Source organism: Bactrocera neohumeralis, chromosome 4 (genome assembly GCF_024586455.1).
Source record: "Bactrocera neohumeralis isolate Rockhampton chromosome 4, APGP_CSIRO_Bneo_wtdbg2-racon-allhic-juicebox.fasta_v2, whole genome shotgun sequence".
Lineage (NCBI taxonomy): Eukaryota > Metazoa > Arthropoda > Insecta > Diptera > Tephritidae > Bactrocera > Bactrocera neohumeralis.
This window is the reverse complement of record NC_065921.1, coordinates 58,303,305-58,330,721: the sequence shown is the minus strand read 5'-3', so window position 1 is coordinate 58,330,721 and position 27,417 is coordinate 58,303,305. Positions and strand designations below refer to the sequence as shown.

The 27,417-nt window shown below is 36.4% G+C and overlaps 1 pseudogene; it reads left to right on the top strand.

The window, feature by feature from the left end:
• Window positions 1-5,238: 5,238 nt before the first annotated feature.
• Window positions 5,239-27,417, top strand: part of LOC126755796 (uncharacterized) — a 114,680-nt pseudogene continuing 92,501 nt past the window's right edge.

Genomic DNA, 27,417 nt, shown 5'->3' with positions numbered 1-27,417 from the left:
TTTTAATAAGTGCTCTTACTTATTTTGCAGTTGCTTCTGATACAGCTGCGCTTAATTAGTGCTGAACTTGAGTTTTACCAAATAAGCGAAGATAAGTGATTATGCTTTGGGGCCAATCAAGATGATTACACGTCCTCAGAGAATTGTTAATTTGCAGGGGAGGTTTAATTGAATAGGAAATCGTTGTAGATAAGAAACTATGAAGAGCAATTTACCAAAAATAGGGTTAGTTTAATATGGAATTGAGGTTTGGAAGCGACGAAGATTTTTAATATCTGTTTTTCTTTCAACCACTATTTAAAACGGTTAGCATTAAAGAATTAGTTTTTAGGTTGTAATATTTTTTTTTTAAGTTTGAAAACAAAAAAATGTATGGACCTAGTTCGGATAAAACTATAGATAGGGCAATAGTTTTCAGTCCAATTTTAATAATTTGGCAGTGGTGACGACGGAGATGTGAGCTGATAAATATGTAAGATTTTTTTAAAATTTGACGAAAAGTTAACCCAATAATTGGGCATAATACAAGGTGTGTTTCAAAGTAAACAGGACTTAAAAAAATAACAGAACAAATATTTTTTTCAATTTATTTTATTCAAAATAGTCTTCTTCTGCTTCAATACAGATTTTTGCAGTGTTTTGGCTCGTTGGCGGGTATGGCGGCCAGTATGGCGGCCAATATGCCGGTGCAAGCCTTTTGAATGGCCTTTACGTCTGCATAACGCTTACCTTTCATGGGCAAAAGCATTTTTCCGAAAAGGAAAAAGTCACACGGTGTCATATCAGGTGAATACGGGGAGTGGTTAATGGTTAAAATGTGACTTTTGGGCAAATAATCGGTCACAATGATGTCTTTCGAATGTTGGATTCTGAGCAATTTTTGGTCAATTTGTGCGGAACAAATCGTACACACACCTTTCGTAAGCCCAAATGTTTGGTCAAAATGCGATAATCCGATGTTTTGGAGATATTCAATTCCATTTCCATGAATTACAATAATGATTTCGGCTGATTTTTGATGAATTTTCGGCTGATTTTTGATTGATCACGGATTTTGATTGGCCCACATGTTGATCGTCATTTATGTCCTCACGACCACTTTGAAAACATTGAAACCACTCGTGCACTCTGCTGCGAGATAGGCAATTATTGCCATGAACTTGTTTCATCAATGGAGAAGTTTCGGTAAAAGTTTTACCAATTCTAAAACAAAATTGAATGTTGGCTCTTTTTTCGAAGCTCATTTTCGCACCGATAATACAAACATACTGACACTTAAAACGCAATAACTTCACTTCCAATCAATGAAATGTCATGAAATTTTCACCGGAGAATCGATAAAGATAGCAAATCCCACCAGTTGACATATAGATGGCGCCACAGGCGCTAGATTCAAAAGATCCTGTTTACTTTGGAAAGCTTCTTGTAGTGCCCTGTGACCGTTTCGAACATCTCTAGGTGGTAGATATAGAATATCATCCAACAGAATGCAGAGGCTAAGTATCTATCTGACTGCTCTTTTAATTGAGTGGCGAATTACAAACGATTCAGTAATATCTGAGTTATCCAAAATTAATTCCTCTATTTTAAAAATACTCTTCCCACTTCCTGTCATTCACGACGAAATTGCTTTCATCATATATAGTTACATTGTCATTAGAATGAGTCTAATTTTTATTGATAATATGCAGCTAGAACTTCCATTAAGGTAGTGGTTAAGGTTTCAAGGTAAAAGTAAACTTTTCTTGCGAATTTATTTCTTCATAAACTTTAGACTCGTTTCTCAGGAAACTACTTTTTCAAAGTCCGTGTTCACCGTCATTTCAAAACCATTAATTTTTCCAAAACACTCTGGGGGAAGCTCTGTTACCGGCTTACACTTCAACATTTCTGTATGAAAAATTACCCTATATTGTCAAAAGTATGCTCAATAATGTACAAAGGTCCGAATAAAAATACTCAATCCATTTTTTAGAAACAAATTCAAAATTGGTTGTGTGCTTTTACAGACCCGAGAACTCTCCACAATATTTTTCTTAACTCAACCAGTCACTTTACTAGAAATTCAGAAAGTGTTTAAATCATATAACAATTAATAAAAACGCAAGCACCGCTTAATTTCTTGGTTCTGTTTTATGACAGTGAGCTGCCAACAACTACAAAACTTAGAAAAAGGATATTTTTTTACATTCATTTATGTACTATCCATCCTCACTACAGAAAAGCACGATAATTTGGAAAGAATTGTGAGGTATGCTTGCACAAAACTTCCGAAAAATGCTCTAAAAAATATTACTTTCATAATAGCACAACAACTCTTTTAGCTTTAGTGAGAGCCGAGTTGGGTCACTCTTTGATTCATTCAGTTTTTTCATTGTTTGCGCTGCTAATTTCGTAGCAAATTGTTGAACGTGCGCCAATTAAAATAGACCAAACGCGTGGCCGGTATGCAAATATTTTCATAGCGTCGCTGTTTACAGTTATTTTGGGTGATTCTCTTGAGGATATTTTTTGCTTCCTTTGTTGTTTTTGTGTCGGCATGTATATTTTTTAAAACAATAAACTTCCTTCTTCAGTTTTCTAAACCTCGCTTTTAATGTATGTTCGCATTTATTCGTTTCTCCATTTATTACCATAAACATTCACACAAATACTCATATTTTTTTATATTTTATGGAATTTTTACAAATTTAACATAAAGTTCCACCGAAAGAAATATAAACGGGCTATGAAATAAATATTTTTTGAATAATTTAGGTTTCTTTTTCCACAGAAAACTTTGTGTTTTATGTTTTGTCGGCGCAATATTCAAAACTAATCTAAAATCGAAATTTCAAGTGGCAGTATTTTCAAAAGGAATACTTTTAAGGCCTTGATAAAAAAAATATATCTTTTTCACTTACTTCAGGTGGAATATGAAGGTCAGTTCACTTACGTAGAAGTTGTGTAAGACAGTTTTAACGGGCCTAATCACGTTAGTTGTTAGGTTAAAAAATGTGTTTAATTTTGAAAAGAGTTGCCATTAACTCGCTTTGAATGCCATTTATTTTGAACCAAACTTACATATTTAAAAAATAACAGTTATAATCTGAAAAATTTTTCATGCACTCGCATTGACCGCTGATTATTTAGGTGTTCTGAGAATTTAATTCTCCTTATTTATAAAACACTTAGTTCAGAAACAAAGAGAAGTCATTTAAATTTGAGATCTTTATTGAAAAAATGACAGATTTTAGCTAAAATTAAGCTCAGAGTTCTTAAAATCCTCAATGAGGGCATTTGACGTTTTTCATCTTAAACTAGAGTTTCCTACGCAACTTTAAATCTTTTTCTATCAGTTTTTTCATTTTGATTTGTCAGCTTTATGCTGGTTTTTTAAAGAAGCTAAGTTTCCAGGAATTGGCTTGAAATATCGCGATATCTTCCTTAGATAACAACACCGGAAGGAGGCTCAATCTTGTTTCCGGCAGGGAAATCGAACCCTTGCCAAGTTCAAGTGCAAATGGCTACAACAAAAGACACAAAATTCATATTGACGGAATTCGTTTGGAGGTGTGCGCGAGGCCAACATAGTAGTCTTTTACGCTATTAATGGTAAGCTAAGTCTGAATAAAGTTTTGGATCGTCTGGTGAGCATCCACTATGCCAACCAGGAAAAAAGAAATATTCAAAAGAGTACTCTTTAATCTACGAATTTACTTTTAAAAAGGCAAAGTCTGTGTTACCGATCGAAAGCATAGGTTAAACAGTTCTCTATGACTGCAAAGGTGTAATCAACATGACTATCGTGAGAAGGAGAAAATGGTCACAGCATAACATAAGTCGGCAGTGGGACGATTCGAAGCCAAATTGCAGAAAAACGGCCCCATTTGTATTTCCAACTTCAAAGACGATTAAGGAAATTTTAGCATTGCTGGGTCAAATGTGTTACCTCTTACGGCTAGGCTATGTACCTTTTTCCAATTTTTTTATATGTTATATGTTAAAGTAAATGAAGTAGTAAGGCTTTAAAATGATAACTATTTTCCCCTCAACAAGATTTATCCATCTCACACATTTCTGAAATCTAAAATTCAAACTTATGTATTGTTACCGATAAATTATTTCCATAAATTAATCGAAACTGCGCCGCTAATTAATTTCACATTTACAAAAAGTTCGCCATAATTAACGCCCTTAAAAAGTTTCTATTTTTCATGATGAATTTGCATGCAACCAAAGCAAGAAAGAGAAGTCGCGATTAAACAGAAATATATTATATAAAAAAAAAACAAGAAAATACGTTATCTTCGGCTACACCGAAGCTAATACACTAATAAAAAGTGAGGGACTAGTTCGTATATATACAGACAGACAGACGGACATGGTTAAATCGACTCAGCTCAACATACTGATCATTTCTATATAGTATATACCTTATAGGGTCTCCGACCCTTCATTCTGGGTGTTACAAACTTCGTGACAAACTTAATATACCCTGTTCAGGGTATAAATATGGCAAATGTTGATTAAATTATTTTTGTTTTAAACCACATCTTTCGTTTTTCTGAGTAAGTAGATATACTATATTTATAATATCGTTCACAACGTCATTCATACAAAACATGATACCTAAAATTTTTTTTAATAAAAATATTGCGGATAATCGTGCGACGATTTTATCTTTTACGTACCCAAATATTGGCTTTAATTTCGCTCTCACTATCGATAACTTTTCATTATTTATTACCAACTGGGTGTTGAGTCGGGGAGACACAGCCAATAATTTTTACAACCAGCAACAAATAGCTATAGATTTGACTTTCTCATCATTCATCGCAATATACTCCATATATTCATGCACACTCTTTAAAAAAAATTATCCATTCGAGGTTCCCAACTTTTTAAGAAAAAAAACACTTTAAGCTTTTTAATGGATAAGTCTAATGGTAGAATATCACATGATCTTGGTAGTCAATCGACCGGCCAAAACCTTAAACTATCTGCTCACCAAAGTGTTCTCCCATGTGAAGTTTTGTTGAAACCAAATGTCGCCGAGGTGACGAACTTCAATTTCAGACATCAAAATGTCGGTTATCATGGCGCGATAACGGTGGCCATTTACGGTTACGTTCCCACCAGCATCATTTTTGAAGAAATATGGACCGTTGATTCCACCGCCTCAAAAATCACATCCAATCGTTCCTTTTCTGGTGAAATGGTAGCTCTTGAATCCCTAGATGTTGCTCTTTGTACCAAATGCGGTAATTTTGCTTGTACATACCTTGGTAAATAGGTGGAAAATTTTTTAAAGTTATCATATACATTATTTTGATATAGAATTCTAAACAAAAAGGTGCCAAGTATCTCATTGCAGATTATATTCCTCAGAGTCTACTTAGACAGCGATTGACGCATCTTAACAAAGCCCAAGCTTCCTTCTGCTTTTCTAATATTAGTGTTCAGTTACAACTCTTTAATACTATAATCAGAATTCAATATTTATAAATATAGCACACTTTATCCTTATTGTACCCATAACAACTATTTTACGCCAATTGCCCAAACTGTTGAGAGCGTAACTGCCGCTTTTTTTTCGTCAATAGTAAATGCATATCTTATGTGCCAGTAACCCGCCCATTTTGGTTGGTATATACTATACTTATGGATCCAAGCTTTTTGTCAACTTCACTTTTAAGCTTACTGTTACTCTTTTTCTTATCGCTTTTCCTTTTATATTTATACTCTCGCAACAAAGTTGCTAAGGAGAGTATTATAGTTTTGTTCACATAACGGTTGTTATACTCTCGCAACAAAGTTGCTAAGGAGAGTATAGTTTTGTTCACATAACGGTTGTTTGTAAGTCCTAAAACTAAAAGAGTCAGATATAGGGTTATATATACCAAAGTGATCAGGGTGACGAGTAGAGTTGAAATCCGGATGTCTGTCTGTCCGTACGTCCGTCTGTCCGTCCGTCTGTCCGTCCGTCCGTGCAAGCTGTAACTTGAGTAAAAATTGAGATATCTTGATGAAACTTGGTACACGTATTTCTTGGCTCCATAAGAAGGTTAAGTTCGAAGATGGGCAAAATCGGCCCACTGCCACGCCCACAAAATGGCGGAAACCGAAAACCTATAAAGTGTCATAACTAAGCCATAAATAAAGATATTAAAGTGAAATTTGGCACAAAGGATCGCATTAGGGAGGGGCATATTTGGACTCAATTTTTTTGGAAAAGTGGGCGTGGCCCCGCCCCCTACTAAGTTTTTTGTACATATCTCGGAAACTACTATAGCTATGTCAACCAAACTCTACAGAGTCGTTTTCTTCGGGCATTTCCATATACAGTTCAAAAATGGAAGAAATCGGTTAATAACCACGCCCACCTCCCATACAAAGGTTATGTTGAAAATCACTAAAAGTGCGTTAACGGACTAACAAAAAACGTCAGAAACACAAAATTTTACGGAAGAAATTGCAGAAGGAAGCTGCACTCAGGCTTTTTTAAAAAATTGAAAATGGGCGTGACGTCGCCCACTTATGGACCAAAAACCATATCTCAGGAACTACTCTACCGATTTCAATGAAATTCGGTATATAATATTTTCTTAACACCCTGATGACATGTACAAAATATAGGTGAAATCGGTTCACAACCACGCCTTCTTCCAATATAACGCTATTTTGAATTCCATCTGCCTTTTCTGTATAATACGAGTACATACATTAGGAACCAATGATGATAGCGGAATAAAACTTTACAAAAATACGGTATTTGAAAAATATGTAAATGAAGTATAATGAAATCTCGATTATCACTTTATCATGCCAGAGTATAAAATGTTCGGTGACACCCGAACTTAGCCCTTCCTTACTTGTTTTCATTTGCTTTGCAGGTGTGAGAACGTCATGACTTGTCCCATACGACCAATTGGTTCCGGCAAGGAGCACTGCCCCTACGATTGGCTTGCCGTCTACGATGGTCGCGATGCGCATTCGCCACTTATTGGCAAATTTTGTGGGCTGGGAAAATTTCCATTTAGCATTATTGGTAAGTATTAACTTTTTTAGCTATTGAACAAGATTACATATGTGTTTTGTGTATTAAAAGATTCTAAACAACCAAATTTGATAGATTTTATGTGATGAACGGGAAAATCTAAAAAAATTAAAAGAGTTAGAAAGGATTATTTTGATTGTTACCAACAGTAGTTATATTTGTGATCCTATGATATTCTAGTTTCCGTATACCTATACCGGCAGATTGGTCACATGGTCACACATAGGAAAGGCTCATAAAACACATTTAATTTTTTGTCCTTTCCTTAAGGTATTTTTATAAAATGGATAGGTAAATTTCCTCTCGGCTATAAAGAACGTCAAGCTCTTCCACAATTTTTCGAATTTTCGAGCCACAAAATTTATATTTTCATCTTCATGTATAAATAACAGCGATACGAGTTTTTGCGAAGATTAACTAAGATTATTTCAAAATCTGATTACTATTATCATCGCTTTATTTATATTCATATTCGACAAAAGAACGTTAAATCTACAATATTATTGTGATTGCAACAATATGAAATATACATCAAAAAGTTTGAGGTATTAATAGCGAGTTAAAAGTTCCTTTTTGGGTAAAAATAGGGATCCGGTTGTTGAGCAATATTTTTTTAGAAAACTATATTGACATATTTCCAAGGAACGAAATGTTGTCTACGCTTACAAGAGATTTACAGGAGAAAGAAAATGGATATCTCTAAGATATCTAATTTGAAACACAGAAATCTGGAATAAAATCTGTGGATGAATAAAATTGAAGTTTTGAAATTGAATAAAGAAGCTCTTTTGAAAATTCGTAACACCGCCTCATCAGCTGTGTAATGAGTGACTTATAGAATTTGGTTTTTGTTCGTCGAGAGAGAACTTTTCTTTTCAATTCCCTATTCACTCGAGGCTGACATTGTTGTTTGTGTTAATACTAGATCTACGACTTCGAAGTTATGACTGTCAATAGTAACGTGGGAGCAGAGTGGCAAATGTGACGACTGCTTGTTTGGTGACAGAAGATGTTTTGCCTTGCCCTCATTCACCATCAGACCCATTTGCTTCACTTTCCTATCTATTCTGGAGAAAGCAGAACTAACGGAATTTCCTCAAAGAAATTTTTCAGCGGAATTTAAAATTTATTATTTTTTACTGAAAACTATTTACGAATTCCCATATGAAAACTTCTGTATGTTCCAATGTGAAACAGAGCCAGATTTCCTCAGCCACACAATACAGCTTAATTATGCACGTCTACCTCTTCTTTGTGGACGTAGACACCGCTTACGCGATTATAGCCGAGTTAACAACAGCGCGCCAGTCATTTTTTCTTTTCGCTATGTGGCGCCAATTGGATATTCCAAGCAAAGCCAGGTCCTTCTCCAATTGGTCCTTCCAACGGAGCGGAGGTATTCAGCTTTCTCTGCTTCCTCCGGCGTGTACTGCGTCGAATACTTTCAGAGCTGGAGTGTTTTCATCCAATCGGACAACATGACCTAGCCAGCGTAGCCGCTGTCTTTCAATCTCATCTTTCTATCGAATGCGATAATTGTCGTGGCCAACGCGCAACGAACCATTAATATTTCGCAGAACTTTTCTCTCGAAAACTCATAACGTCGACCCATCAGTTGTGGTCACCGTCCAAGCCTATGCACCATATAGCAGGACGGGAATTATGACTGACTTATAGAGTTTTGTTTTTGTTCGTCGAGAGAGGACTTTACTTCTCAATGGCCTACTCAGTTCAAAGTAGCACCTGTTGACAAGAGTTATCCTGCGTTGGATTTCCAGGCTGACATTTTTAGTGGTCTCTTTCCCAAAATGTTTCTGTTTCCCAAATATACGATCTGAAACCTCATCTGGTATCGAACGGCTCGGAGAGGTCCTTCCCGATCCTGGCGGAGCTTTCGGTGTTAATCAACATCAGTTTACACAACCGTATGCGGGGATACCAAATTCAGACATCGAGGCATAAAGGCAGCTCCTTTTCGTGCTGTCAAAAGCAGCTTTGAAATCGAAGAAGAGGTGGTGTGTGTCGGTTCTTCTTCACGTCGAACCTTCCTTGTGTTTGTTGGCGTGCGTTTTTTGCTGCACAGAGGCGGGTGCGAATCTTGGCTGCAACAAGATAGTGGTCCGAGTCGATGTTAGGACCTCGGAGCGCACGCACATCTAAAACACTGGAGACGTGTCTTCCGTCTATCACAACATGATCGATCTGGTTGGTAGTTTTTCGATCCGGAGACAGCCAGGTAGCTTGATGAATCTTTTTATGCTGGAATCTAGTACTACAGATAACCATATTTCGGGCCCCGGCGAAATCAATTAGCCTCAACCCATTTGGGGAAGTTTCGTCGTGGAGGCTGAATTTGACGACCGTAGTGCCAAAGATACCTTCTTTGCCCACCCTGGCGTTAAAGTCGCCAAGCACGATTTTGACATCGTGGCGGGGGCAGCTCTCATAAGCGTGCTCCAAGCGCTCATAGAAGGCATCTTTGGTCCCCTCGTCCTTCTCTTCCGTCGGGGCGTGGGCGCAAATCAGCGATATGTTGAAGAACTTTGCTTTTATGCGGATTGTGGCTAGACATTCATCCACCGGGGTAAATGACACTACTCGGCGATGGAGTCTCTCTCCCACCACGAATCCCACACCAAATTTGAGCTCCTTTATATGGCCACTTTAGTAAATGCCACAAGGACCTACTCGTCTCAGTCCTTGTCCCGTCCATCGCATTTCTTGGATGGCGGTGTTGGGCAGCGGCACCTTCCCAATTAAGGGAGCGGACGTTCCAGGTGCATGCCCTTAAATCGTAGTCCTTATTTCGTTTGTTATGGTCGTCATCAAAAAGGAGGTCTCTCTTCCGAGGCTGTTTATGCTTTTTCATTGGGTGCGTTTTTTACGTGGCGGGTCCCAAGCCCAGCGCACAACGCTGTGTAGGGAATATTTCGCCTTCTCACTTTAGCTCGCCTTTAAACGTGTGTTCTTAGGGTATTCAGAGGATACTTGGTCAAAGAGCGGAAGTCGTGAGCTGCTTGCGCCATATGTAAAAGAATCGTTTCTGGCCACTTCCAAGTGAATGGCGATCAGAGAACTTTCCTCACGTGCGTGAGCTTCTACACTTGACTCCTCCACGTCTACCAAAGCTCATAAATACATATGTACGAATATATATATATATATACCCATTTATACATACATAGCATGGCAGACATCAAGCGAGGTCAAACTAATTTGCAGAATATGGCAGATGGCTTTTATCAGCTGGTAAAAAGGAAATGTCAAATGTCAGCCTATTCAGCTCTAAAACAACAATAAAGCACAACCAGGGGAGCCGAAAATGGACGTAAAGTTAAGTTAAGTAGACGAGACAATCAGCAGTGGCACACCAACGACTGCAAAGACAAAAGAAAAATGTGGATGTGAATGCAGTTGAAAATTCATGGATGTAGGTGCTGCCACAACGCTGGTCAGCCCTTACGAAATTGAAATGCAATGACTTTATCTGTATGTGGGTAAATTAATTGCCACAGACAAATGATTGAGTCGTTGCGTATGTAAGTGAGAGAATTTTTGAATGGTATAAATTATTTGTACAATACTTAATATTCTACAAATAAATATTTAGCAGCACTGGCAGCAGAGGGTTTTGACCTTCGGCTGTCTGTTATGCTACATACATATATATGTTTAATGTAATATTAAAACAGAAGTGAAAGGATAGATTAGTACTTAGGAAGTAGGGTTAGTGAGTTAATTAGAGTAGCTATAAATCTTTATATTCGTCGAAGTAGATCTGTTTCCTTAAGAAAATTATAAATCATATTCACATTTTTAGCGGTGGGCTCATTCAGAAGCTGGAATGGATCGGCTGAATTAAAAATCTCATGTCTAATTGTTGCAGTTATAGGGCAAGCGGTTAATATGTGTTCTACCGTTGCGTTTTCGTCGCAGAATGGGCAGTTACCATGAGGGGCACGTTGCAATAAATAAGCGTGTGTAATTATGGTGTGTCCCAGACGTAAGCGGGTAAAGGGCCTGATGGCGCGTAAGGAGATGTCGGCAGTGTAGGTCGGCTTAATTCTGAACGGGTTGATTTTAGAATAGTGATGAATATATCCATTCCAATTATCTTTTGCTGCTTTTTTCCTTAGGCGTGTAATCTCAGTTATAATGTCTTGTTTTGTGAAATAACCGAAAGTTATGGTTGGTGTATTTGCTGCATTTTTCGCAGCTGCGTCTGCTTTTTCATTACCGGATATCCCTGTGTGCCCCGGGATCCACATCAGTTTCAGCTTGTTTGGATATTTCAAAAGATTGTTGCGTATGGCGACTATTTCATTTTGTGTATTTTCCGGCGATTCTATGGCTTCGATGCAAGATTTGCTATCGGTACATACGATATACTTTCCCCTGGTGTAATTTACGTAAGTAACTGCTTCTAATAAAGCGACGACTTCGGCCGTAAATGAAGAACATATTGTGTGAAGAGTGCCGTGTCGAATCAAGTCACCATTTTCTTTTGTGACTGCGAATGTTGAGCTGTTTGCTGTTTTTGAGCCGTCGGTGTATATAAAGTTCCAACCGTAACTGGAGTATTTTGACTTCTCCGAAGCGAAGAGTTGCCTGTATTTTTCGCTTGAGGTCTTATCCTTCGGCAGTTGCAGGGTCTTAATAGCAAAGGAAGAATTTTTTATCATCCATTGTGGACGAGTTTCAGGTCCAAGAGAACATTTATAGGAAGGTAACTCAAGTTGCCTGGCGAAGTTAACGCATCGCGCGATGGCTGACAAGCACTTAGGTTTCCGTTTCCTCGAGAGAGCATTGTGGACGTCTTTGGCGAGAATAGTGTTGGTCGTGAACAGAAGCTTTGGTAGTAAACGTCTGGTGCAGTCGACAGTCCTGTCTATTATAGTTGGCAGGCCAGTTTCAGCAAAGAGATTCTTTAGTGGTGTTGTTGGAAATGCTCTAATGCTTCTGCGCATGGCCACATGGTAAGGGGAGCAGAGTATTTTCATTGTAGAAACCGGACAGTTGCCGAAGATAGGTAGAGCGTAGTCGATCTTGGAAATCACTAGAGCCTTGGTGACGTTGATAAGCGTTAATGGATGAATTAAACTTTTTTTCGACGTTAGATATTTGATTATATTTAGTCGCGTTAAGAGGCAGTCCTTAATATGCTTACAATGGGCCTTAAAGCTATATTTAGAGTCTAGTACTAGCCCTAAGATTTTAAGTTCATTTACCATACTAATATTAATATTGTTAGAATAGGTTAGTAAACCTGAGCATGTTCGTTTTTTACAAATGTGTAATGTTTTTGATTTTTCGTAAGAGATAGTAGTTCCTGATGATAGGGACCATGTCGAAATTTCGGATAAGATATTCTCAAACAGATGGGCTGTATTGGTGAGGTTTGCATTCTTTGTGTAGAAAATTACATCGTCAGCATAAAGCTGGCACTCGATGCCGCGATGGTTGTAAGTCAGTTGAGTAATCTCTTCGAAAGCTATTATAAAAAGGAAGGCGGATAATGGAGACCCCTGCGGGGTTCCGTTGTCAAGTGAAGCTATGGAGGATAGAAAACCATTTATTTTTACTTTGCATTGCCTGTGACTGAGGAAGTTCTTGACAAATTTCTTGATTTTAGGGCCTAGTTTCCACTTATCTAATTGTCTCAGAACGATATGGGCACCAACACGGTCGAATGCTTTCTGAAAATCAATTGCTAAAATTGAGACATGGTTTTTAGAGGAAAGAGCGCTTGATATAAAGTGATCTAAATGCAAAAGGGCATCGATGGTGCCATAGTTCTTTCTGTATGCGGTTTGGTTGGGGCTTATGAGTTTCCTTTTGTTGCCATACCACATAAGCCGGTTAACTATAACTTTTTCAAGAAGTTTTCCCAAACAGGGTAAGAGCGATATCGGCCTATAGTTGTTGACGTCAGGCGCTGGCTTATTGGGCTTCAGGATAGGAACTATACACGAAGTTTTCCAGGCATGAGGATAGAATCCGCTTTCAAATATATTGTTATAGAGGTTGAGTAAACGATGCTTAGCCTGGATAGGCAAGTTTTGAATGATTGGATAGGTAATTTTGTCAAGACCAGGGGTTTTGCCTTTAACGGACGAAAGGGCGAATTCGAGTTCGGTTAGTAGAATTTCAGACTCTAGTTGCTTAGCGGGAGGCGATAAACGGTACAAAATAGGTGGTTCAATACTTATTCGTTGAGATTTTAGGTTTCGGAACGTGTCTGAGAAGCTTGCATCGGAAGAAGAGAGTGACAGGAAAGAAGCAAAATGGTTGGCAATATCTACGGGAGCCGTTAATGGACCGCTTTGTGTTTGAATGTAGGAAAATAGAGGCTGTTTAGGAGATCCCGTTAGCATTTTGATATCATCCCATATTTTCTTTGGGCTAGTGCGGGGGTTTATGGTCTCAGTGAGTTCTTCAAACTTTTTCTTTTTATAATGTTTGGCAGAACGTCGGAATAACGCATTTGCCTTTTTGTAAAGGAGCAGGTTTTCAGCTGAGCGTGTTCGCTTATATTCATACCATAAATTCTGCTTGGTGAGCCGTAGTCTGGACAAGTCAGCGTTCCACCAAGGAATATTTTTCCTACTTTTGTTGGGAAGCGTTCGAGGGATGGAAAAGTGAGAAGCCGTACGTATGATTCTCGAAATTTTAGCAGACTCCTGGTTCGAGTTGGAGGAAACTTGCGTGGTCTCACAAAGATTGTTGCATATTTGTCTGAACTTTTTCCAATCAGCCTCATCAGTTTTGAATTTAGATGTAAATTTAAATGTACTCGTATTTTGATTGTTGCGCGGATTTGTTTGTATGAATATTGGGAAGTGGTCGCTGCCAAACAAAGAATTTAGCACTTGCCATGAGCATTGGGGCGCTATATTAGTAGAGCAAAACGTGACATCAATATTGGAGAAGGTGTTGTGGGTGGAAAAATGTGTGGCGGATCCATCGTTAAGACAGATAATATTGGATGCAAGTAGCGCATCTTCAACTTTTTCGCCTCTTGAGTTTGTGTTTGTAGATCCCCATAATGTACTCCAGGCGTTTATGTCTCCTCCTAAAATAAGTGGTTTATCTAATTGGTTTATCAATTGCAGAATATCAGAAGAAGCAAAATCTTGTGTGGGTGGAATGTAGATGCAAGCTGCTGCTAGTTTTGTTGGTGCATTAATTTCAATGGCAACTACTGAGAGATTAGACCGAACAGGTAGTACTTTGTGGGGTATGCTTCTTCTTATTAAAATAGCAGCGCCTTGTTTTTTGTTGTTACGTGCGGGAGATTGTAAAAATAGCCTACGTAGGATTTTGGCGTGTGAGCAGGTTGATTATGTGGAATATGAGTTTCATTAAGGAAGATCATGGATGGAGTGTAAGAATTGATAAGAGTTTCTAGTTCGTGATAATTGTTGGCATAACCGTTCATATTCCATTGTATGATCGACAGCATACCGAAAAAAGTAAAGACAAGAAACAGAAAAGGGAGAAATATAAATAGCTAGTGAGTGGGGAGAGAAAAATGAGTCTTGGCAACTATGAGTAAACTATGCTTAGCATAGCGCGTCTAGTCGCGTGAAGAAGAATGTTTAAGACTTGAGCTATTAGCGAATTGCGCAATGTCATTTAACTTAGCGCTTGCTATGGTGGATTGCATTGCTTCGCTGAGCTGAGAGTTTAGAAAGGTGGGGAGATTGGTATTGGAACTTTGGGGTGGGGGGTATAAAGCGGTAAGGCTTATTGCATTTGATTTTAATGAAGAGGTGGATGGTGTATCGATTGGTGGTGATATAGGAATGATGTTTGCATTATTGTTTGTTGTTGTAGTTTTTACAGTGGGTATATTAATTTTGTTGGTTGCTATGGGAGCAGGTCGCTTAGTAATTTCAGAGAATGATTGAAGAGGAGTGGGGGAGGGAGCTTGCGCTCTGTATTTCTTTGCTGCTTCGCGCATACTGCACTTTTCTACCGTTTTTATTTTTAATATTTCTTTCGCTTGTTGGAATTTTGGGCAAATAATTGAGGACGCGGGATGTTCACCAGAACAATTTGCGCACATTAATCTTGAGCATTTTTCTTCTTCGTGCGGAGGGAAATTGCAATTAACGCATGATGGAAGATTTTTGCAATGCTTTAGTGTATGGCCAAGCTTTTGGCAAGATTTGCAACGCATTGGGTTGGGGAAGTATGGGCGAACAGAAATTTTCCTCCATGCAACATCTATTTTTTCGGGAAGTTTGTAGCTTTCAAAGGTTAAAAGTAACGCACCTGTTGGTATTAGAACTCCTTCAGTTTTTCTCTGAAATCTGTAAATGGATGTTACACCATATGCTTCTAAGCCTTCAACAATTTCGTTGTCTGGGACGTGATTGAGGAACGGAGCGAAAATTGTGCCTTTGACACTATTGAGTTGCTCATGGTATTTTGCTTCGATTTGGCAGATGCCTGAGAGGTTTTTGATGTTGATGAATTTTTCGGCAATTTTTTTATTTTTTGCAAGTAGCAAGAGATTTCCATCTCTCATCTCTGTGATTTTCACATCTTTACTTATGGCGTTAAGGGCTTTATGTACCAAAAAACATGAAAAACGTGATAGGGGCTTGTTGTTGTCGCACGATTTTAATACAATGAACTTAGGATCGTCGTTTTTTGTAATGTTTACAAGAGGGAGATCAGGAAACTCTTCAACAGATTTTTTGGCTTTTTTCCTTTTTGATTGTGGACTAGAGGAAAGCAGGGCAAACCTGTTTTCCCCTAGGTTAGTAGCCCCGGGGGGCATGATTACACTTTTATGTTATTAGTCACTTGGTAGAGTATACCTTTGTTCGCACAAACAGAAGAAACACGCGGGATAGAAGAACACGCGCAAAAGAAGAATAATTAAAGATAACTGCACTGAAGCGGGTGAGAAAGTCAGACGAGATCCGCGAAAGAGAGCAAACGTATGCACACGGCGGGGTAAACTAGAAACATTTTTGCTACATTTGCTCTTCCATAAACTTAACCCCATATCACGCCATTACTTCGTCCGCAGAATAGATAGCAATTTCTTGCGCCTTATTGTTAGCGTATTTCCACTCAGTGTTGTGTTGTTGTTGTTTTAGACATAACAACACAATTACGCAATATAGCCTGTTATGCCTATTTAAATGACCATTCTTATCGACCATACACCTATAGTTTGAAAAATGACAACAACAGCAACATCAGCATCAATGCAATAAAGGCCAAATATAACTATGTAAAGCTACTACTAGCTCCAGGCAACACTACACACATGTGTATGTCGTTGCGGCAAAATTCTAAATGGATACTAAGGGGAAGAGGGGTACGTACGTGTCTCAAATTATTCTACATTCATATATTCTGCAATTACTTTCTCTCCTTTTGTTCATCATGGCTTTTTCTCTCTCTCGGTTTCACAGGCATTTCGCAGTACATGTACTCGTACATCGAGTTTGTCACCTCACCGGCGGATCCGCTGTTCAACACTGTTTTCCATTTCAATCTCGGCAATTGGCCCGGTTCGTCGATGCAGCGGTCATCAAGCATGGCATTTGCGATTGGCTGCTCAGCTCCGACTCGCTGAAGAATAATAGTGCCAGTGAGGGCATATTTTTGTGTATCGCTCCTTGGTATCCACCGTCGTGTAGTTATGACATTAAATTGCGAAAAGGCGAAATTTTGCGGTTACATTTACCAAGGTAAGTGGAAGAAAATATTACAATGTAATTAACGGTCATATAAACTAAATGATACAATTTGTGCAGGGCTTATGATCATCTTGATAATTTTTTTTCGACTCATCGAAGATTATTCTTCTAGTTAACTTTTCACCAAACGTTGCTCCATCAAAAGGTATAACAGAACACTTTAACCGTCGTTGATTAATAAAATGCTGTTTTGAATAATTAAAAATGTAATTGTTACCAGTGAATTTCAGTTTTTATTCTTTAGTTGGAGTAAAAACATTGAAACTTTCTTTTCAAAAATAGTAATTTTTCTAGTAATTTAAATAAAAATATTTATACCCATTAAATTTCATAACTTTTTATTTATTTTTTATCAAATATACATAAGTTAATTATAATAAAAGAAAACTTCAAAGAAAGTAATGTTTGCAGCATATAGGTACATCTGTTGTATTAGTTTGTATTCTTATTGGCATTTTTCGCCGAAGTTCTATAAAATGAATGCAATACACAGGATTGCCTATAAGCAAAATATTCCCCTTCACATATGAATGGAATAGAGTATGAAATGACAATGAGAAAATACATTCTGTAAAAAAATTAGGTATAAAATAATGATTTAAAATATGTACATATTTAACTTCTTCTATCTAGTAGCAGTTCAAAATTCACATTATGTAATGTGTTAGGTTAAAGCGAATCAAATATGTACAGAATAAATAAACATAAATTTGTTGAGTAAACCAGGGCGTATGAGTAATATTGAATAAGCCAAATGTATTGACATGATGGTAAATATGTACTTGTATGCAGTAGATGTAGAAGTACATTTTACGCTAATATTGAAAATTTTTCTTTTTTTAATTTGTAACAACATATTTTTTTTGTTAAAATATTCTCATTTTTCAATAATAATAATTTTACGTCATGCATAAAGGTAATATTTTCAACCAATTCATAGATATGTATATAAGCATGGCATTGTTTCTTAATCTTTTTCTATCGCATGGAGTGGAGGCAGTTTTAAAAATAGAGGTATAACATAGCAATATGATATCATTATGATACATATTCATATGACTAATTTCTTTGTAATCTTTCACGAAGCATACGTTGGCTTGAGAGAATTTAATTTCTCGGATATCAAAACTTCCATTGTTCCTTGCGTAATTTTCCCTCATAATAAACTCTTCCAGTCAATTATTTAACAAAAATGTTACAATTAATATTAGCATTTGATGGTAAAGATAAAATCAGCCAGAAGTTGGTGCTGAATTTTAAGAGCGTTACATTTTTTCCTATTTATAACTAACATGTTATGTCATTTTGATATAAAAAACAAATTTTAGTACAAAAACGGTACATTTCCTTGAATGATTTGGTATTTGTTAATAAAAACTTTGTGAAAGCTATCTAAGCCTACTACTTAGTTATTTTAATGACAATCGATTTTTGTTTTTTTTTTTGAAGAAAATAAAAAAAAATATATGTAATAATTTTTTATTTTTATAATTTTTACTGCGAAGGAACAGATGGAATTTTCGAAACATTGGTACTTCAAGAGAAGAATGTTTTAGAAATGCAGTGTACAGTCACAAGTGTATAAACAAAATATATTATCTTAGTATGCATATCTGAGCAAAATCTTATGTTTATATTGAGATTGCTGTTTTATGAACCGGAATACTTGTTTTGTGATCATAGCAACATTCGTCTACTATTCTTATTTTATGTTAACATACATACATAGACCCAGCTGAAAATAAAGTAACGGTAACCTAAATCTTTACACGCTTGAACAATTTAACTAGCCTAATACACCTGCCTCTTTATAAAATGAGATAGATTGGCGTTCCAAAAGTTCGAAGGTATCTGCGATAATCCGCCTAGACGAGTCAATTGTATACTCTCCTACTACAATACTATAAGATCCCTAAATTCGTTATTCTAAATTATTAGGCATTTCCCTATTAAAAACTCAAAATCCAAGTAGATGAGGCCATGATCAGATTTACCATCTTAAAATCACTATACTTATACTTTCCACAAGCATACTTTGTCTCACTTGTACTGATTTTGTATTAATACATTTCCTCACTTAAACCCCTAGCAAATGTAATTCTCCAAATACTTGCACACCACTTCAAGTAAAATAGCATTGATTATGCCGACGCCTTGGGTTATGGGAAAAATTCCATAACGCGCATATATTTTGCAACTCATGTTACAAGCCCAGCGGGCATATGGGTATAATGTGTGCATCGACTCAATAGAGTTAGCCGAGCGGCACGTCAGCAGTTCTGAAATCTCAATAAATCTTCGCTCTGGCGACTGTTATTTATAACTTTACGCTTTTCGGCAGGAATTTATTAGAGCACAAGTCCACATAGCCAACAGCTCATTGTACATAAATACATATGCCACATTAATTTGTATAAATGTAAATTGTGTAGTTGGTTTATGACTCGTTATATATAGAATTTGACATAGACTTACATGGAAGTTATGTGTGAAAATTTATAACTCGATTATTTCTACTTAACATGTAAATTGTACGATTACAAACGTTTCACTAATGAAATCAACTGTTAGCAGTGATATATAAAATTATGTATTTTAAGCAAGAAAACGTGGCAACTCTACCAAAACACATTCGTACGGAGTTGCTAAATATTTGTTTATCATTCAGCATTATACAGTTTTAATCTACTACTTCAAATACCAAAACGGACTTGAAGAATAATTCAAAAAAAGCTTTCCATACAAGTCGTTGATTTTGATCATTTGAGCTGTTTGTATGGCAGCCATATATTATAGTAGTCCGAATAAGCAGCTTCTTGTGGAGAAAAGGAAAGGTACAAAATTTCTGATCGGTATATCCACAACTCAGAGATTTATGTTTATCCTAAAAAACTGTTTTCACCCGAAACAAGTAATGAAGGGCCAAATTAGGATGTAATTGAATTTTAAAACGGAACTTTCGTTTATATTTTAATTAAGAGTAAGAATTAATCAATCAATTATTTATAATCATAAGAAAAGAATACACTGTTTGGGATATAGAAAGATATTTTTTCTCGAACTCATTAATATGTTTTCATATTAATCGATAGATACAGAATTTCGAAAATATTTATATTAAATATTTTGGGATTTAAGGAAGTTTTGACCCGATTTTTTCCATTTTTATCACAACGGCATCGTTTCGTCTTCCTGATCATTTATCTATATTTAACTCTATATCTATCTCTACTAATCTCAGGTGATACAAATAACCGTTAGGTGAACAAAACTGTTATACTCTATAGTATAATATACTATATAATTTAAATTTAACCCCTTAACACATTGGCCATTTGACCATTTGTTTTGATAAGCTTCTTAAAAGGTATGTGGAATCATAGCACCTTTACTCAATTTAAATTTGCTCATATAAACTCCACTTGGTTGGACATTCACTCATGCTGCACATTCCTGCGGTTTTATTTTTATACCCTGAACAGGGTATATTAAGTTTGTCACGATGTTTGTAACACCCAGAAGGAATCGTTGGAGACCCTATAAAGTATATATATAAATAAGAAAAAACGTTAACTTCGGCTGCACCGAAGCTAATATACCCTTCACAGATTATATTGGTGCCTTAGAAAATAATTTATACCAAATTTCGTAAATATATCTTGTCAAATGCAAAAGTTTTCCATACAAGAACTTGATTCCGATCGTTCAGTTTGTATGGTAGCTATATGCTATAGTTAACCGATCTGACCAATTTCTTCGGAGGTTACATTGTTTCCTTAGATAATAATCTATACCAAATTTGGTGAAGATACATTTTCAAATGTGAAAGTTTTCCATACAAGAACTTGATTCTGATCGTTCAGTTTGTATGGTAGCTATATGCTATAGTTAACCGATCTGACCAATTTCTTCGGAGATTACATTGTTGCCTTAGAAAATAATCTGTACCAAATTTGGTGAAGATACAGTGTCAAATGTGAAAGTTTTCCATACAAGAACTTGATTCCGATCGTTCAGTTTGTATGGTAGCTATATGCTATAGTTAACCGATCCGACCCATTTCTTCGGAGATTACATTGTTTCTATGGAAAATAATCTATGCTAAATTTGGTGAAGATACATTATCAAATGTGAAAGTTTTCCATACAAGAACTTGATTCCGATCGTTCAGTTTGTATGGTAGCTATATGCTATAGTTAACCGATCTGACAAATTTCTTCGGAGATTACATTGTTGCCTTAGAAAATAATCTGTACCAAATTTGGTGAAGATACATTGTCAAAGGTGAAAGTTTTCCATACAAGAACTTGATTCCGATCGCTCAGTTTATATGGCAGCTATATGTTATAGTGGTCCGATATCGGCCGTTCCGACAAATGAGCAGCTTCTTGAAGAGAAAATGACGTTTGCAAAATTTCAAAAGGATATCTTAAAAAGTCAGGGACTAGTTCGTATATATACAGACAGACGGACAGACGGACAGACAGGCAGACGGACATGGCTAAATCGACTCAGCTCAACACACTGATCATTTATATATATACTTTATAGGGTCTTTGACGCTTCCTTCTGGGTGTTACAAACTTCGTGACAAACTTAATATACCCTGTTCAGGGTATAATAAATGATCAGTATGTCGAGCTGAGTCGATTTAGCCATGTCCGTCTGTCCGTCTGTTTGTCTATATATACATATACGAACTAGTCCCTCAGTTTTTAAGATATCGTTTTGAAATTTTGCAAACGTCATTTTCTCTTCAAGGAGCTGCTCATTTGTCGGATTGGCCGATATCGGAATACTATAACATATAGCTGCCATACAAACTGAACGATCGGAATCAAGTTCTTGTATGGACAACTTTCACATTTGACAAGATATAATAACGAAATTTGGTATATAGTATTTTCTAAGGCGACAATGTAATCTCCGAAGAAATTGTTCAGATCGGTTAACTATAGCATATATCTTCCATACAAACTGAACGATCGGAATCAAGTTCTTGTATGGACAACTTTCACATTTGACAAGAGATATTAACGAAATTTGGTAAATGTTATTTTCTAAAGCAACAATGTAATCTCCGAAGAAATTGATCAGATTGGTTATCTATAGCATATACAGTAGCAAGCAAAAGTGAGTGCATGTTTGAAAATTCTATGTTTCAATATCTGTAACTTCCTCAATATTAAATCAATTTCAACCAAATTTTAATTTTATTATTAATTATTTATTATGTACTTAAAAAAATGACATTTGTAAAAAAGTTAAGCTAAAACAAAAAAATTGACTTACGGTCAAAAACTTAAAATATGAGCAATGCACTCAGTTTTGCACATTATGAAATCTTCGAATAAATTGAGCATATACTCAATAATTCTCCATAAGTAGTCTAATTAACCGTTACCTTTTGACATATTGAGTGCTTATAAGTAAATATAACAGTTCTGCTTATCAGTTTAGTGGGCTTTGTTTAAATTAAAAAAAAAAAATTGTAAAATAAAGAAGATTAGTTGTTGTTGAATCCAATTTCGGTGGCCGCCCAAAATACATTGCATACAAAAAGATAAGCGGGTAACACCCAAAAAAAGCGGCTGAAATGCTGGACAAGAACGTTAGTGCCTCTACTGCTCAGAGAGCATTACACAGAATTGGTTTTAAATCCGTAATAGAAAAAAGAAACCAGCACTGTCTGATAAAAATATAAAAGCGCGTTTGGCATTCTGCAGAAAGTATCAGGATTGGACAGAGGATGACTGGAAAAGGGTTATCTGGTCTGATGAAAGTAAAATTAATAGATTTCAGTCCGACGGCAAACAATATTATTGGCGCAGACCACATGAACACATTCAAAAACATCACGTCAAGCAAACCGTGAAACATGGTGGTGGAAGCTTAATGATATGAGGGTGTTTCACGTGGTGGCATACGGGACCACTCGTAAAAATTGAAGGCATCATGAAGAAGGAAGACTATCTTCAAATATTACAAACAAATTTGCCGGATTTTTTGGACGAGTGCACATATCCAGAGGAATAAATGGGTTTTCAGCAGGATGGGGACCTGAAACACACGGCCAAGATAGTGAAAAAATGGTTGGACGAACAGAAATTCCAGAAGCTAATGTGACTTGCGCAAAGCCCAGATTTAAACGCAATCGAAAATTTGTGGTCCTTGGTAAAAAGACGATTGGGTTTACAAGAAAGGGCCCCAAAAAATATGGCAGAACTTATGGAACGCGTTCGGGACGAATGGACATTCCTCGGGAAACCATACAACGTCTGGTTGAAAGTATGCCCAGACGCATCGCAAGTGTTAAAAAAAAACAAAGGTTTTTGGACAAAATATTAAATTTCTTGTGTATATGCTCAATTTATTCGAAGATTTCATAATGTGCAAAATTGAGTGCATTGCTCATATTTTAAGTTTTTGACCGTAAGTCAATTTTTTTGTTTTAGTTTAACTTTTTTACAAATGTCATTTTTTTAAGTACATAAAAAATAATTAATGCTGAAAATTTGGTTGAATTTGATTTATTATTGCGGAAGTTACAGATATTGAAACATAGAATTTTCAAACATGCACTAACTTTTGCTTGTCACCGTAGCTTCCATAGAAACTGAACACTTAGTTACTAACAGAAATGCACCTGTGAAGGGTATTTTGCAGTTTATGACTTGAAAAATCTATTACTTTTAAAACCTTCCATGGAATCATGCTAACGTTAAAACGTAATTATGTTTAAATTTACGCTAAATTCCAATACCAGCTATTGGTAAGAGACGCTTTTCGTACGCCCCCAAATAAGATAAGTCTTAATTGCACACTTCTCATTCCTGTCTCCTTTCGCGCATACAATCTTCAACCCTCTGCTGATAGATAAAAAGCTTAATTGCGAATTAAAGCCAATTCACCAGAACCAAATTCGCCAGCAGCGAAGATTAAGTTTGCGAACTTGGCATCTATATCAGCTTCCAAATACTCGTATTAGAAAAGTGGAAAAGGTGCAGCAATTTCATGGTTCATAAATGGTTATAAAATTTAATGCTGCTGGCAAAAATTTCTCGCTCAAATTAAGTAGTAAAAGAAAACAAGTTACGTGATTGCAAATAAATATTTGTTTTAGGCAAACAATAAAAACTAATGAAATGATGCTATCTTCTCGGATGGCAAGAGTCTGGTGACTGTCAAGGCAAATGTAAAGTGAAAATATAGTTTTCTTTTTTCATTGTCTTCATGTGGTATGGCTAACAATTATGACTAGATATGCCGTCATTCAGTAAATCCTCTTTATACAATTTTATCATTCTAACGGAGTTTAAGTTTTCAGCGAAGCAGCTCAAAACAACACATAAACATTTGTAGTGCTTAACACTTTTTTGCTTAAATGTTTGTGCTTCTCTTAGCCAAGCAGCTCTCAAGGGGTTGAACAATACTAAAGTTGTCTCAACTGTAAATATTACTTTGCCCCAATTACGATTGATATTTTCTGCAATTTTTTCTCAGTGTATGCTTTTGAAAGTAGGGGTTTGATTACAGTACTACTACGTTTGATGCCTGATCCTGAAGATATATATTTAATCCCTTTTTAAAACATTTTTATACTCTCGCAACAAAGTTGCTAAGGAGAATATTATAGTTTTGTTCACATAACGGTTGTTTGTAAGTCCTAAAACTAAAAGAGTCAGATATAGGGTTATATATACCAAAGTGATCAGGGTGACGAGTAGAGTTGAAATCCGGATGTCTGTCTGTCCGTCCGTGCAAGCTGTAACTTGAGTAAAAATTGAGATATCATGATGAAACTTGGTACATGTATTTCTTGGCTCCATTAAAAGGTTAAGTTCGAAGATGGGCAAAATCGGCCAACTGCCACGCTCACAAAATGGCGAATACCGAAAACCTATAAAGTGTCATAACTAAGCCATAAATAAAGATATTAAAGTGAAATTTAGCACAACGGATCGCATTAGGGAGGGACATATTTGGACGAAATTTTTTTGGAAAAGTGGGCGTGGTCCCGCCCCCTACTAAGTTTATTGTACATATCTCGGAAACTACTATAGCTATGTCAACCAAACTCTACAGAGTCGTTTCTTTCAGGCATTTCCATATACAGTTTAAAAATGGAAGAAATCGGATAATAACCACGCCCACATCCCATACAAAGGTTATGTTGAAAATCACTAAAAGTGCGTTAACCAACTAACAAAAAACGTCAGAAACACTAAATTTTACGGAAGAAATGGCAGAAGGAAGCTGCACCCAGGCTTTTTTTTTAATTGAAAATGGGCGTGGCGTCGCCCACTTATGGACCAAAAACCATATCTCAGGAGCTACTAGACCGATTTCAATGAAATTCGGCATATAATATTTTCTTAACACCCTGATAACATGTACGATGAATGGGTGAAATCGGTTCAAAAACACGCCTTCTTCCAATATAACGCTACTTTGAATTCCATCTGATGCCTTCTCTGTATAATATACATATACATTAGGAACCAATGATGATAGCGGAATAAAACTTTACACAAATACTTTATTTGAAAAATATGTAAATGACGGATAATAAAATCTCGATTATCACTTTATCATGCGCGAGTATATGTTCGGTGACACCCGAACTTAGCCCTTACTTACTTATTTAACTTCTCTTAGACTGTGCAACGGTTTCTTCAAAAAAATGTGAATAATAGCTATGTAATAAATATACCTCAGTTTTAAAAGATTCGTTTCTCTTCCTGGCATTTAAGATTCCAATTTTTCCATAATGGTTGGACCACCTCCTCTCAAATGTATTATTCTTATTTAAAAACTGCTTTTTCAAAGCATTTCTTATATCAAGCACTCATTTTTCTTATTTCACGGCCTGGCGTAGCTCATTAAGAAGATCGTCAGTGATTACAATTGAACGGGGAATTTGGAAAAAAATTAAAAGAGTTTTCCGCTATTTGATCGTGCAAAGGACAAACGTAATTTTTTTGAACGCACTGTATATAAAATTTTTGCTAGCCGTTTCCTTCTCAATTTAAACTAATTAACAAGAATAAAATAATTGTATATTTACCCACAAAAAATTTCTGATGAATTTTATTTTAGCAAGTATTGGTATTAAAAGCTTCTTTTTGTTGAAATTAAAATATTATTTATTGTGCTGCTTGATTTCACATGATAGTCTATATATGTACATATGTATGTAAATAAAAATGAATCGTCAAAATGTATGTACGCGCATAACTCAATAACGCCTGGACCAATTTGGCCAATTCTTTTTCTTAAATGTTCGTTGAAGTTCAAAAATGGTTTTTACGGCGAGAAAAATTCGAATAATTTCCGGAAAACTCCTAAAAACAGCCTTTTTCTTTTTCCCATACAAAAGTTACAATAAAAATGAATGTTTGTTTGTTAGTAACACTAAGAGAACGGTTGAAGCAATCTTGAAATTGAAAGGTTGTTTGTTGTGGATCGGGAAAGGTTTAGAAACAAAATACCTTATACTTTTAATGAGAAGAAGTCGGATAATTGGAAAATTCCAAAAAATAACATTTTCCATACACATTTTTTTAAATTTTTGTTTGTTTTGTTTTTCAATATTTTGATTTGTAAATTATTTGAATTGTTCAATTGCGGTCGCTTGCTTTTTTATTCCGGCTATCCAAAGGAAATATTATTGAAAATTATTCAGTGAAAAAATTATGTGTGTTTCACACAATGTGATCAATTGCATATTGAAATTTGTTACGAAGCCACGAAGAGGTCGCGCTAATATTGGTCGGCGTTCTTTTTGCCATCAACGTGTGGCAGCCCAAGGAAAGAAGTACTCCCAAAATGCGATGACATACGTGCGGAATTATGCAAGGCGGTCAACCAGCTAGCGATCGTAACGATATCGCAGCATGACTTATTATTAATAGCAGCGATGTTTGATGGTTTTTATCTTGAAGCAACCTATGGTATATATGGTGCTGTTAGATGCTGAATGTATTCTGTTGAGTAGCAAAAAAGATGTTTGCCGCACGCACACATTCTTCTTTGGATGCGGATGGTGATTAACCAGATCAAATTGATGAAATCATTTCAGGGGAAATTCCTGATTCAGAGATAGATCCAGAATTATACGAAGTGGTGAAAACCAATATGGTTCATGGACCTTGCGAACCTAACAATCCCACTTTGGTTTGTATGTTTGACAATAAATGCACGAAACACTACTCATGTGCTTTTTTTTCGGAAACGGAAATGGGAATAGATGGATATTCACTGTATCGGTGTCGCTCACCAGACAACAATGACAGAACATTTAGCATTTCTTCTTCTTCTTAATTGGCGTAGACACTGCTTACGCGATTATAGCTGAGTTAACAACAGCGCGCCAGTCGTTTCTTCTTTTCGCTCCGTGGCGCCAATTGGATATTCCAAGCGAAGCCAGGTCCTTCTCCACTTGGTCCTTCTAACGGAGTGGAGGTCTTCCTCTTCCTCTGCTTACCCCGGCGGGTACTGCGTCGAATACTTTCAGAGCTGGAGTGTTTTCATCCATCCGGACAACATGACCTAGCCAGCGTAGCCGCTGTCTTTTAATTCGCTGAACTCTGTCAATGTCGTCATATATCTCGTACAGCTCATCGTTCCATCGGATGCGATATTCGCCGTGGCCAA